Below are 13696 nucleotides of genomic sequence, written 5' to 3'. Positions count from 1 at the left end.
CAAATCCAAGTTGTATTTTTGGTAGAAAAAGTTAATCCACATATTCCTCCTCTCAATCCAAGTTCCAAAACCCCAAAACTTTCACCTTTTAATTCTTTGAGTCTCCAGATTAAGAATTGAGTCCGCCTCTTCAAGGTGTGCATTTTCTCTGATCGACACTTTGGATCTCAGACAAAATTAACCAAGCTAATGCTGAGAAAAAGAAGGGCGACTAAAAGGTGGATATTCTAAGAGTACCCAAAAAAGAAAAATGAAGCAACTGGCTGCTCAACAAAGCTCGACGAAGAGGTTGCAAATTTTGGACTACATTCTATCAATCTTTGATTCACAGCAGCAGCAGCAGCAGCAATGGACGATGAGTGGAGGAGGAGCACAACAAGCAGCAACATCGTCAGTACCACCAACAAGTAATTACAATCATCATAACTACCAACCAACTACTCTTGAAGAAATAAGAACTCTTTGGATTGGTGATCTTCAATACTGGGTCGAAGAAAATTACCTCAATACTTGCTTTGCTCACACTGGAGAGGTAAAAAGAACTCAATGCCCATCTTCTTTTATTTCATCTTTTTGTGTTTTAATTAATATTTAGTATGTTGGTAGGTGATGTCAATAAAAATCATAACGTAACAAGATTACTTAAATGTACCGAGGGTTACGGTTTTGTGGAGTTTGCTTCTCATGGGGCGTGAGCGAGTTTTGCAAACATATAATGGTACACTAATGCCCGGGCCGACCAACCATTTAGATTTAATTGGCGTCTTTTGGGATTGAGAAAGACGCCCCGATGCAGGACCCGAAAGCATTCTATTTTTGTTGGGGATTTAGCACCGGATGTTACGGATTATTTATTACGGGAGACTTTTCGAGCTCAAGATCCGCCTGTTAGAGGTGCTAAGGTGGTGACATTTCCCTATCACCGGTCGTTCTAAGGGTTATGGATTTGTTAAATCTGGCTGATGAAATGGAAAGGAACCATGCTATGAGTGAAATGAATGGGGTGTATTGTTTCAGCAGGCCAATGCGTATAAGTCTTTACTCCAAAGAAGGCTACTTGGTTTCCAAAGAATCAGATAATCTTGACCGGAAGGTAAGAATCCTTTTCCTAAGAAAGAAACGCTACTACTACTATAGTGGTGTTTATGTTGTATTGAACATTGGAGTTATTGGTGCTAAGTTCTCGCTTGAAAATGGTCCTACGTAGTTTGCGGATATGCATAGTACTCAACCGTCCAATCGTAATGATAAAAAAAAAAAAAGATAAGCATTGTGCCATACCGTCCATTGCACGCTTTTGTGCCTCGTGAGATTGTTAGTGGATGGTTTATGGTTGTGGACAAACTTACAAGTAAAATTAATTCTCTAATTTCTCAATTTGTTTGTGGCAGCAACATATCCAACACCGCTTTTCGGCATCAAGGGCGGTGTAGCCATTTCGGTATGTAGACAATGGTATTACCAACACAATAGTAAGTCAAGGTAAATATATTCTGAATGAATTTCATTCCCATCTTTAAAAGTTAATGATTGTCTTATTTCTACTGCAGATATTCGTTGGTGGTCTGGACCTGAATGTCACAGAGGAGGAACTGAGGCAAATATTTGCGCAGTTTGGTGATCCTTTCAGGTCGTTTTGACTCAAATTTATTGGAATTCTGATATCCAAATTCTTTCCACTTAATTTATTGGATTGGGTTTTTTTTATTGGACCTTTACCCCATTTTGGAATTTAACAATTTTAAATCTAATAACATGCATGAATATGCTTACAAGATTATTTTGGAAACGGAGAAACACACAAACGAATTATTTTTTATATGCTTACAAGGAAATCAGACCATACTAATTAGTTACCCATACTGATTTCTCTCTCGGCTTTGTTCTCTATCTCTGAGATTATAGTCTAGAAATTGGCATTCAAGCTAAAAATGATGGAGTATATATTGTCCGCTTATCTGTGATATCAGACAAGTGAGAGGTGCAACTTGACCTTCTGAGGATGGAAAAGATATCCTTTCAGGTCGTTTTGACTCAAATTTATTGGAATTATGATATCCGAATTCTTTCCACTTAATTTATTGGATTGGGTTTTTTTTTATTAGACCTTTACCCCATTTTGGAGCAAGAGTTAGGGATTCAACCTACTTGGACCGGTTGGATGTGCGAGGCGAGTAGTGTAACATCACGCTCGTACATCTCAACCCAACTTGGAGGTTGAAGTTCCAATCTTTGACGACCAAGAGTTGGGGAGTCAACTTACTTGGACCCGGTTGGATGCGGCGCAGTAGTGTAACATCACGCCACAAGATCTCAACCCAACTTGGGGGTTGAAGTTCCAATCTTTCTTTGACGAACACTTTCCATGCTTTTACCTATTTTGTATAATTAATTATTAATTAATTAGCTAAGCGTAGTCTCTATATATATATTATAGCTCTCCCCTCCTCAATTGAGGAAGCATAGCTAGAGTGTCCACGTGTCCAGACTAATTACGATAAATCCGGAGTAAAACTTGCCGATAGAAAAACTGCTTCAACTCAAACTTAAAATGGAAACCCAACAAAACCCACGACTCTCATACGAACTGATCTCTCTTTCCCACTCTCTCTTCTCTACCACCCAACCTAAATCGTCATCTATTAATTAATGTCAATCGTATATCAAAGTGAGAATAGTTATTTGATGCTCCTTTTACTGGGTTGTTCTCAAAAACCCCTTTTTTCTCCCATCAATGCAAGAAGATTTGTAAAATTGCAGACTTTTGATTAAAGAGAATCTGCTTCGATGTTATAATTCCTATCTCAAGTCGCAGTATCCAGTCCTACTTGAAATTTTATAATTTGTTCCTGGTGCAGTATCCACTCCTAATTTTGGGATAAAAAGAGATTATTGTGCAGACACAAGATTGGAATTTTACAATTTGTCTCTATACAGTATCAATAGCAACAATCTCATGAACCGCAATTCTAAGGCTGCTGATCGAACAGGGGACGATGTGCATCTGCAGAAGTCCCAAATGGTTTTTGTACCATAAGTAATACAAATGATTAGGCTCCCAACCCTCTGCCTCTTTTACTTTTAGCCTTCATCCCAGTTTTAAGGGATTATGGAAATATAAAATCAATTTTGTAATTATATAATTTATATAAATGTACTAAGTTTGTAACCCCTCCTCTTTTTGGCAGTTGCTTACAAGTCCTTTGTTATAAGAAACTATATCTTTTAATTCAGTTATCATACATCATCAAATAAGGACTAATTTATTGCCATGGAAAAGCATACAAGGCTTATTCAGGATGTGTATTTTGTGCATTGCATACAGATGATCATAATGCTAAATTTATAGACTTCCAACATTTTTGTTTGTTGCAAATATAACTGCATACCCAGTCCAGGTGTTACATGCCAGTAGATTTGTTCTTAGTAGCCCAATATCATTATCTCATAACTAGATTGAAGCAATACTCGTGAGAGCTATTTCAACTTAAGGTTACTTCAGCATCTCTTTCTCCTAGCTTATATACTGTCAATTCAATTGTTTTACAACCCTTGATTGGATATTGATAAGGGAATACTAGCCTATTAAATGTAAGACATTAATGTGTACACTAATTAGAAACCTAAAACTAACCCTAAACGGACCAAAAATTTGAAAGTTGAAGCTTTAATTGACATCAAGCACAAATATTGGTTTAAGGTGAAAATATTAACAATTGAAAGAAATCAGTTTGTCACTAATTGATGTACACTACGAAGTTACAACTTCAAATACGAAGAAAAAACATCCGAATTTATAGCGGAAGCATTTAGTGAAGGTCAACCATACCATCGCGAAATAAACATGCAGAAAATGATATCAACCAAAACTATAAATCATATATATAGAAGCAACCATTCATATAATTTCGGACAACCGGAGGTAGCCAGTACATATCTACACAACTGTAATATTTTAATGAAATAACTTCAGTTACTACAATTCACTTTATGCTCAGTGCAAGTGATATATATAGTTAAACAGGGAAAAACATATGACTAGGCTATCACATTCCATCTCTCTATTTAGCACTATTTTCCATGAACACAGGGTTAGGTCAGCATTTGAACACCTTGCAGACCATCAACCACAGTATAACAATGACGATAAGAACAACCCCTCCCACCATCAGTATCATTTGAAGGTTCTCCAACCACATCTTTCGCCGAAGTTGCCTGCCCTGCCTCTGGAAGCTATTAGCCTAGAGACCAAGACAGAGAACCCAAAATAATTAAACACATCATATCACCCATGTAAAACTCTCCAATCCTAAGAAATTCTAGGTATGGACAACCAAAAGCACAATAGGGTATGACTCACAATTTCAGGAAATAGTTTATTCGGTTAAAAGTATGTCAATTGCTTCAACAATAGAAATAGTAGTGCACTTGGTTGATGGTGAAAACAACAACGAGCATGCAGTGCAAAAGGCTCAGTTTCACATTTGGGAGCCAGAGCTTGAGTACATGAACAAGGCCGAGACAAAGAACTCAGTTTTACTTAGTAAACAATGCAACCAACATGGAGTCGGTCAATATACTATCTGATCCAGTCCCTCCCACTCATGCAAAGCACATCTTGCCTTTTGACGATGATATTGTTGAAGCCATTGAGATAGTATTGGAGAATTCAAATGATCCTAAATACCTCCCCTTCAATGTTAACAAACTCAATTACCCCAGCTTTATGCAAAGAAGTCCTTGCATGAATTATGTCCCTTTTGGCAAACTTCGGGGTATCCTTGGAATTATATCTCCTATCTAAATCAGTTTTTGGTAGTTCCTGCAGTGGAGGGAATATATCCATATATCCTAATGCAGCCTCTCCTTTTTGTCGGGCTCGAACACTCGACGACACGCGACAAATTGGTAAACCACCGCCCTTATATAAATCATGTCACGTCTTTGCTCGATAAGTCTGCTACACTTTCAGTCTTGATGGTTGAGGGCAAACCATCATTAGTAGTAAGTCCATCATCTGTAGTCTGTAGCTCAACTTCCTTAAGGCTCATATCATCAGATTAGATGTGAGCTGATATAAAATCTCCGAACTTGATTTTCTATAACTCTGCTAACATATTTAGTGCTTTCTATGACACGAAACAATGTCCCTGCTACTGAAATCAACAGTAACTTTTAATTAGAGCAATAAAAAAATGCTTAAAAGTTCTGAAACCTCAAATGCATATGATTGAACTTGAAACAAAATAAGATTAAACCTCAAATACTCTATTTTCAAGTCAACCAAATCATCAGTTTACGAAAGCAGTAATCAGAGATATCACCTTTACGACATGTAATCTCTAAATTTAGCATAATCAAGAATATATGAACAATTAAATGAAAGAATAAGAAGTAAATGGAAATAACTTACCTTTGAGTTGGTTGGAGAAAATGTTTGAGATAGGTTTCGGTGATCAATGTACTACTCTCTCGATTTACGCGCGTCTAAATAACAGGTCTGAAATTGTACACACACAATATGGACTAGAAACTTGGATCAACAAAATAGTGTTACAAAGTCTTTAAATTAACAGATAAAATAAGATCTTGCAACAGCTGTTAATTAAATCATTATTTCCTTCTACACAAGGGCATGAAGGAGAGTTAAGGTCTTCTACTACTCTATACTGACTATTGACCATAACCTCCGGTAGAGTGGAAAAGTGGCAGTGTTGCACTATGATTGGATATCAATAAGGAAATACTACCCTATTAAACATAAGACATTAATGTGTACACTAATTAGAAACCTAAAAACCCAAACTAACATACGAGCAAATTTTAAAGTTGAAGCCAGAAAAATAATTAATGCAACAACTTTTTAGTTATTACCTACCATATCTAGGAAAGCTAAGACCTAATAAACTAAGATACTTCTAAGGTAGCTTTACCAATAAAGGAGACTTAGTCGCCACAGTTGGTGTAGGTGGTGGCCTAAAATAGGAACTTTTGCCCACGTTCAACGGCTTCACTATTGGAGGTGTCTTAGATACTGAGGCAATGTTGCACTATGATTACTCTAGGGATCCCTTAAACTAACATAGTCCGGTCCAAGATTTTAGATTATTCCAGAAGACAACACAACATATGAAGTATGTAACTTGGTCCTGGGCATCTCTAGAAATTATGAATAGGTAGACTAGCCATCTCTTTTTAGAGCTATCTATATTGGTTCTGTAATAAGCCTAAACATACACAACATATGTTGTACGTTAATAAGGTTAGCGAACTAAGAAGCAAGGAAGAAAATTTCATAAATGAATGTCAGATGCAATTGGATGAGTATTGTCAGAACATTGGGTACACTGGAGGATACACCTAAAGCTTGCCCATGTTCGACGGCTTCACTATTTGAAGTGATGTAAAAATACTAGAGGTAGTGGACACAACTTCAATAAAGGATGTTTTGGCACATATATTGTGGCTTCGCCACGGGAGGCTTCATGGGCACATGGGGTGGTGTCACTATAGCGTACTTCAGTACATGCATGAGGCAACATGACGATGACGATGGGTTGATTTGGCACATAGATTTCATGTCAAAATGAAGTGAAAGAGCAACATAAAAAATAAAAACATGATCATATATTAATTAAACTGTAAACAAAGCAAAAAATATATGTGATAAAACAAAATTACCTATCAACAACTTCTTCTTCATCTTTTTTTAGTCTTCACATTCCAACCACTACAATTTCCTTCATCATAAAGTTCTTCAATGTTTTTTGTTTTAAAATGATGAAGTTCTTCCTTCCTAATAACTTCAACCAAAAAATTCACACACTACAGAAAACTGATTCAATCAAAATTCTTATCATAATAATTTTGTATGTTCTCCACTCGAACTTTTTTGGAAAACAACATTATAGCAGGAAAGCTAACACAATCACTTTAAGAAAAAAAAAATAGTAATGTTATAACTAAAATTATTCAAATTATAAAATTAGATTTAAAAAAAAAAATACATACTCATTCAATTGGCTTTTCATACTTAGAACCAACTTTTGAGTTTCACTATTTATATATCGATTACTGTCACCACGTTTTAATCAGATATTCAAAATAATCGAACACATAAATCTTTTCTGTGTTATCAAAAGCATACTTATTTGCCAGCCAGATATCTTTTGGACAATTAAAAAAACATCATAAATTTACAAGCACAATCCCTACAAAACAAAAAAATTGAGACAAATACATTACTAAAAAATAAAAATTTACTTCAGTACAAACTTTGATAAAAATAAACAGATAAAACAAAAAAAAAATCAACTTACTCTTCCATTGAGAAAAATATTCCAAGAATACCTATAAAACAATAAAAAAAAAATACATAAAATCAACTTACTCTTCATTCTATACATATGCATTTATATTAATCAAGCATAACTAGAGAGATAAACTTATTGCCATAACCAAATATACTACTCTATCAGAAATGGAATGATAATTACGTGTATGGCTTTCTGTAGTACAATATATGTTGTAAAAGTTTAGACTGATTATGAATACTATATTTTAAACAATTATAGTTCAATGCATGCGTAATCCAGATTAACCCATGGCCAAAAGGACATACATTTGGAATCATGAAACCAACTATACGTCTATATGTCTGCTGCTAGAATTAGAAATGAATTTCAGCTAACATGCATGCTTAATAAAGAAGAATATCAATAAGCCCATGTGAGACTAAATGCTTGATATATACACCATAACAATAAGTTGATTAAATTTGCATTTTTAGCTATTTTGGCGCGGTTTATCCAAAACAGCGTAATTTGGTGTCGAATTTTTGATGTATGGGCTGAAGTTGTTTGGTGTTTAATTGTTTGGTAAAAAAATTTGGTGTTTTTCAAATCTTACCATTAAAGATGCTCTCAGGCAGGTGTTAAGAATACCATTATGAGATGGAAGAGTTTAAAACTTTAAATAATTGAATCTGAAGTTGAGGGTCCTAAGCATAAACGAAAGTACTTCATGGGTTAGTATGATGTTAGAAAAGATTGTTTCCATTGCAACGACCATAATTTTGTAGTAATTCCCACACAGTCTCAAGGGAATTGATATTCTTAACAACGAATAAAGAATATACATATTTTGGAGCTTAATAGGTTACAAGGGGCAATTTAACGCTCCCAACCACATAAGTGGAACTTTTAACGTTGATTCGGTTGATTACTATTTAAAATTATATTCGATCGATTGGGAATGCCTAGCTATTCAACTAGGTGCAATATGATCTTTCGCCTAATTTGGCATTCTCAAAAACTTCGATCAAACGCCTATTATTAAAAAAAAAAAAAAAAAGTTGAAGGGATTCTTTATTTTTATGGTGAGTGGGGTTTTCACGTTACAAGATCAATATAATATTTATATCTCATAACTCTGCATAGTTGCAAATATTTTCCAAAATAATATATAATATATAACGGCACCCGTTCGTAGGACGGGTTCGAAAACTAGTTTTATATATAATGGGAAAACTCACCCCCGTTTATTAGTCTCCATATTTTCAGTTTTAATCCAATCTTTTGGTCCAAAAGGGTATCCAAAAATTTCACCCATGAAATTTCTACACTTCACGTTCAAAGGGTAAATTGGTAATTTAAATTATTTCCCACGACTATAAAACTCAACATCTTCAGAAAATAGACAGACACCGCTTCATGGTTTCCCCACTAAAAAAAAAATAACCGTTCGTTCGTATTCTTCGTTCTTGATATTCCCAATTAAAGCCCGTTAAGCTCGAAAGTTCAAATCAAACACTTTGCTACCAATTCTATGAAGATGACCAGTCGATCAGAAAAAATTCCGAAACCAGTCGATTATTCCGGTGGCATTCTTTGCTTCGTTATAAATGCAAGTGAGTAAATAAAACTCTTCAATACAATTCTCTGTTTCCAATTTGTAGGAAACCACACTAAATTTTTTACACCGTTTCAAGATTTTACAAAGAATCATAAAAATTCTGAAACCAATCGATTATTCTTCGATACAATTCTCTATTTCCAAGGTTATAGAAATCATCGGTTTGAGAAGAAACATAGTTTAGATCTACTTATGAGGCTTCAGGTACTTTCGCAAACTCGTTTATTTGGAAATGGCATTAAGTAGAATTGAATTGAAGTAGATTTTGTGTTTCTGCAAGAAAAAGATAAAATACTAGTACTAAGCTTTGTTTTGGTAGTACTCAATTACTAAGTTTTGACTATCTCGGAACAATGACAATGACTAATAATGCTTTCGACCAAATGTTTGAGAGTTAGACGAGTTAATTATGTTCCTCCATTGAATTTTAGCATGTGGGTTTTTATATGGAATTTTTTCATAATTCGGTTCTGGCAACAACGATTTTCATCACTTGGTCCACATATTGCTCTTCGAAACCCTCATCTTGCTTGCCTTTTGAAATCAGATTAGTTGTACAGTTTCTCTTTGGCCGCAATGTAGTCTTTTTTATTGTACATAATGGAACCGACTCTTAATGTTCTCAAGGAATTTAGAAACAACTGGATAACATATGTTTTAGTGGTTTGCATTTTACAATCGTTGATGCATTTTAAATCACTCTCCTCAGTATCCAGAGACATGATACAGAAGAAGTTACAAACGAGGCAGTAACAACCACTTTAAGAAGGGCTTTGAGCTATTACTCAACTATTCAGGGACATGATGGGCATTGGCCAGGGGATTATGGTGGCCCTATGTTTCTCATGCTAGGTCTGGTAAGTGTTGCCTTTCTTCACTGTGGAACTTGATGGACTTATTTCACATCTTTCACATTTTTCTGATTGCTTTGTTTTTTCCCCTCTTAATTCTTCTTTTTCTTAGATTATATTTTCACATTCTCTCTATTTGGTGAAATCCTAATTAGTATTTTGGAATCATTTGTTTTCTCTGCAAATACTGTGTACTCATTGGCCTTTTCTTAGCAGAAGATCACAGTAAATGCCCCCTCTCGCATTTTCTATTTATTTTCTAATTATTCATTAAACGAAATTTATTGGTTACAAAAAACCATGGGTTGTGAGTTCGCTTCTTTCTCCTTATTCCTTAGTCAATTTTTGTATTTTCTCATGCTATACTCAGACTACAAATGATTTGCTTTAGTCTATGCTCTGACTTTTTATCCCTTTAAATAATGGTGGTTTCCTTAGTTCCAAAGAATTTGTGTTCATTCTTTTTTGTTCAACATTATCAATTTTATCAATTGATGTTCTACCTAATGTTCTAGCTTGATAAAAAAAAAATTGACTGGTGGATAAAACTCTCGGGACCCCTAAGACATGGAACTTTGGATACCTTTTTAGTATTGATTCAGCTGCTACAATTACGCTGTAGATTTCTATCTATAATCTAGCCGCTCTCTTGAAATTACATTAAAGGAGTCTAGGAATTTGAGTGTATAATTCGCTTTATAAATTCAGGATAACAACATTCTCTAGTTAATGCACGACCACTCTGAATACCACGCTTATCGAGCATGTATGTTTTCGAGAGAAACATTAACCTTCAATTTGATTGGTGTTTTACTGTGGATGAATTTACTTGTTGAGTCATGCAGGGAAGACGATGGAGTAATGGACTGCACTAGGCAGTTGTAGAAAAAGAAGGGATGCCCGTTTAAAACAAAACCATAACTCCCACGTCAATCAACCTCCATAATTACTTTCGCCAGTTTCCTATCCTCTGTCCAATAGCTAATTGTGGGTAAGCAACTTTTAATTGTATGTTCTTTTTAGAATTTCTATAATTGATTGAAAGAAAATACATTATTTCTATATTGCTGATTGTTGCCGACGTATAAGTGTTATATCTTTCATGTTCTAAAGCTATGCGCGTGCGGGGTTGACTGCCCTTTCATGTTCGTAACTTTATTTCTATAAAGATTTACATTTATATGTGTTCTAATAATGATCAAGGATACAAATGAGTGCGTGGGGGTTGACTGGGGTTTGATTTCATATATTGTCAATGATAGAGTACAACGGCGCAACCAGGGATTACATTCAATGATACTTCCAGGCACACAACTATTATTATTGCTTTATTCATGGTCATCAATCTATAGTTTTAGGAATGATACTTCTTTAGAACTATTGTTTCGTCCAAGTGAATAAATTGTAGTTGATGAATTAATACGCACTTGCTGACTTGGAGATAATATCTATAGGCATTGTCCAATGAAAAGAGGAAACCAAGAAGATCTGGGGATAGGATCAAAGACAGTCTATATAACTGAGAATCTAAGAGACTGTCCAAGATTTGTTTTTTACGGTGTCATTCCTTTCTTTCTCCATGCAAGACTATATTGAACCAATACCTGTTAAATACTTAAGTTAGATGCTAAGTTTATTGACAAAGGCCTCGAATTTGCATAGGCGATTTCAGAATACAAAGTTAAAGCAGGACACGTGCAGAATATCAGGAAATCCGAGCCACCTATAGAGTTACTACCTAAAGCACGACCATCATCTACGCTGCCAGCAGACTTTTTTGATACGAATGAAACGAAAAGGCAGCAAACTGGTAAACAAATGATTTAAGTTTCCTTCTTTGAATGATTTTTTCGTCATCAACACCCTAAAACTGGATTGGACTTCTGGTTTCTCTCTCCAAATATGGTTTTTCCCGGTATTGGGCCATCCTTTATAGCCCTAATCGATATGACAAAACAAAAAACAAGACATTTTCTTTAGGACTAGAGTACTATACTGGTGTTAGTGAGCTCTCTACTTCTTTGTTAGCCCTGAACGACTTTTTGGTTGTTTTTTTTTTTTCATTCATTCGATATGGTATGTAACTATCATTGATAGATTGTGTTAATCACTGAATAGTTGAAAATTGTAGGATTAGGTACTGGAGAGAAGATTGGAACTGACACTCTCAAGGGTTCTGTCAAGTCCTTGGATGCTGTTTCTTCCGAAATGGTTCATGGAAAATCAAAAGTTTTGCTTCGACTTCGCGGAAGCCACTTGCATCAAAAACCAAATAAAGGAACCATCTATTAAATTTGTATTTACCTTGAGGGAGAAAGGGGAAGTAACTGTCTATCCATTCTAGTCACACAACGCAAAGCAGTACTAACACAGGAGTCAGGTGTTCTCTTCCTGAAGGTTTCTTTGATGGCATGGATATCGATGCAACAACAACTATTGATGGTTGTAATGTCAAGCAAATGGAGAGAATTCTTCCTGACTACTTTGCCAATACGGATTTTGTGACTACCAAAAAGGTGGATGGTTAAGAAATCAAGCAAGTGAAGGATTCTCTTCCTGAAGGTTTCTTTGAGAAGGAAGATGCCCACACAAAGATGGACGTTGTTGGTTCAGAAGTCAAGCAAGTGAAGGGTGCTCTTCCTGAAGGCTTCTTTGACAACAAAGATGCAGATCAACGTGCACATGGCATTGAAAACTATGCTTAATTGTTGACTATGATTGTTGTATGATTTAATCAGTTAAAACCCTTGACCTCACGTCCATTCTATTTGGACTACTGCTTTAGTCAGCGAGAATGTTGCTGCACTATATTTAAAGGGTCGAAAATGAATGTATCCTTCTGTTTGTATTACCTTTTTAAAATCCTCAATTTGTTATTTACTGATTTACTTCTTTGTCAATGTACTCACACGCCACTATTAACATGAAAATAGGCATGTCATTGAACTTCTTCATATTTAATTTAGGTATTATTTGAATTCTAAATATCTACTTATGACAGCAGGTGCCTACGGCCTAAAATTCATATTGTAATAATGTGCTTCTATTGAATTAAATATTTGTATGACAACCAGTCTTATGACAGAGCCTGGTTGGTGTAGCTTTGAGTTTGAGGTCATAGTACTACACTCAACAGTACATTTTTAAACCCTCAAGCAAAATAAAAAAAAAAAAAAAGCTTATAACAAGCTTTATTAGTCTGGAATCATGACGAAGGGAATGATGGATGCAATAGCCTTATGAAGAAACCATCAATTACAATTGTTGCAACAGGGAGAAGGGGAAGTAATCCGTCTATCCATTCCACTCACACAACACAAAGCAGTACTAACACAGGAGTTAGGTGTTGTCTTCCTGAAGGCTTCTTTGATGGCATGGATATCGATGCAACAACAAGTATTGATGGTTCTAATGTCAAGCAAATGGAGAGAAAAAATTGCAAGAGGTAGGGATGGTGTTTTTTCATATCGTGCACAGGGTTCTATTTATCACAGAATAGGGAGCCTCTTACCAACACCTGGTAGCAAACCTAGATTTTTGCAACTGTATGTCTTTGACACTGATCATGAGATTGATAATTGTCATACTGAAAATGAAAATGAAAATATACACATTATTTCTAAGATAAAATCTATCTTGGATAATTGCAATAATCCATTTGTAGGTGTGTTTAGACAAATTGGACAGAGGGATGACTTACAACAATGTAGACTAATCATTAAAGAGTTGAAAACTGATCATAGGGAACACACATTGCCAATAGAATCGCAAGTTGCTGCTGTCTTGATTGGTGATAATGATCCAGAACTATTGGAACCAAGATATATAATTGTTCAAACATAGACAGGTCATATTCGTCCAATTCCAAACACTGCGGGATATTACGATCCATTACAGTATCCTCTTTTATTGCCATTCGGTGAATATGGGTG

General features: G+C 35.3%; 1 pseudogene; it reads left to right on the top strand.

Moving 5' to 3' along the window:
• Positions 1-228: 228 nt before the first annotated feature.
• Positions 229-12469, top strand: LOC147524701 (polyadenylate-binding protein RBP47B'-like; annotated as a pseudogene).
• The last annotated feature ends 1227 nt before the right edge of the window (positions 12470-13696 follow it).

This window comes from Coptis chinensis, chromosome 1 (genome assembly GCF_015680905.1).
Source record: "Coptis chinensis isolate HL-2020 chromosome 1, ASM1568090v1, whole genome shotgun sequence".
Classification (NCBI taxonomy): domain Eukaryota; kingdom Viridiplantae; phylum Streptophyta; class Magnoliopsida; order Ranunculales; family Ranunculaceae; genus Coptis; species Coptis chinensis.
Note: the sequence above shows the minus strand (reverse complement) of the source record. Positions and strands in the feature narration are given on the sequence as shown.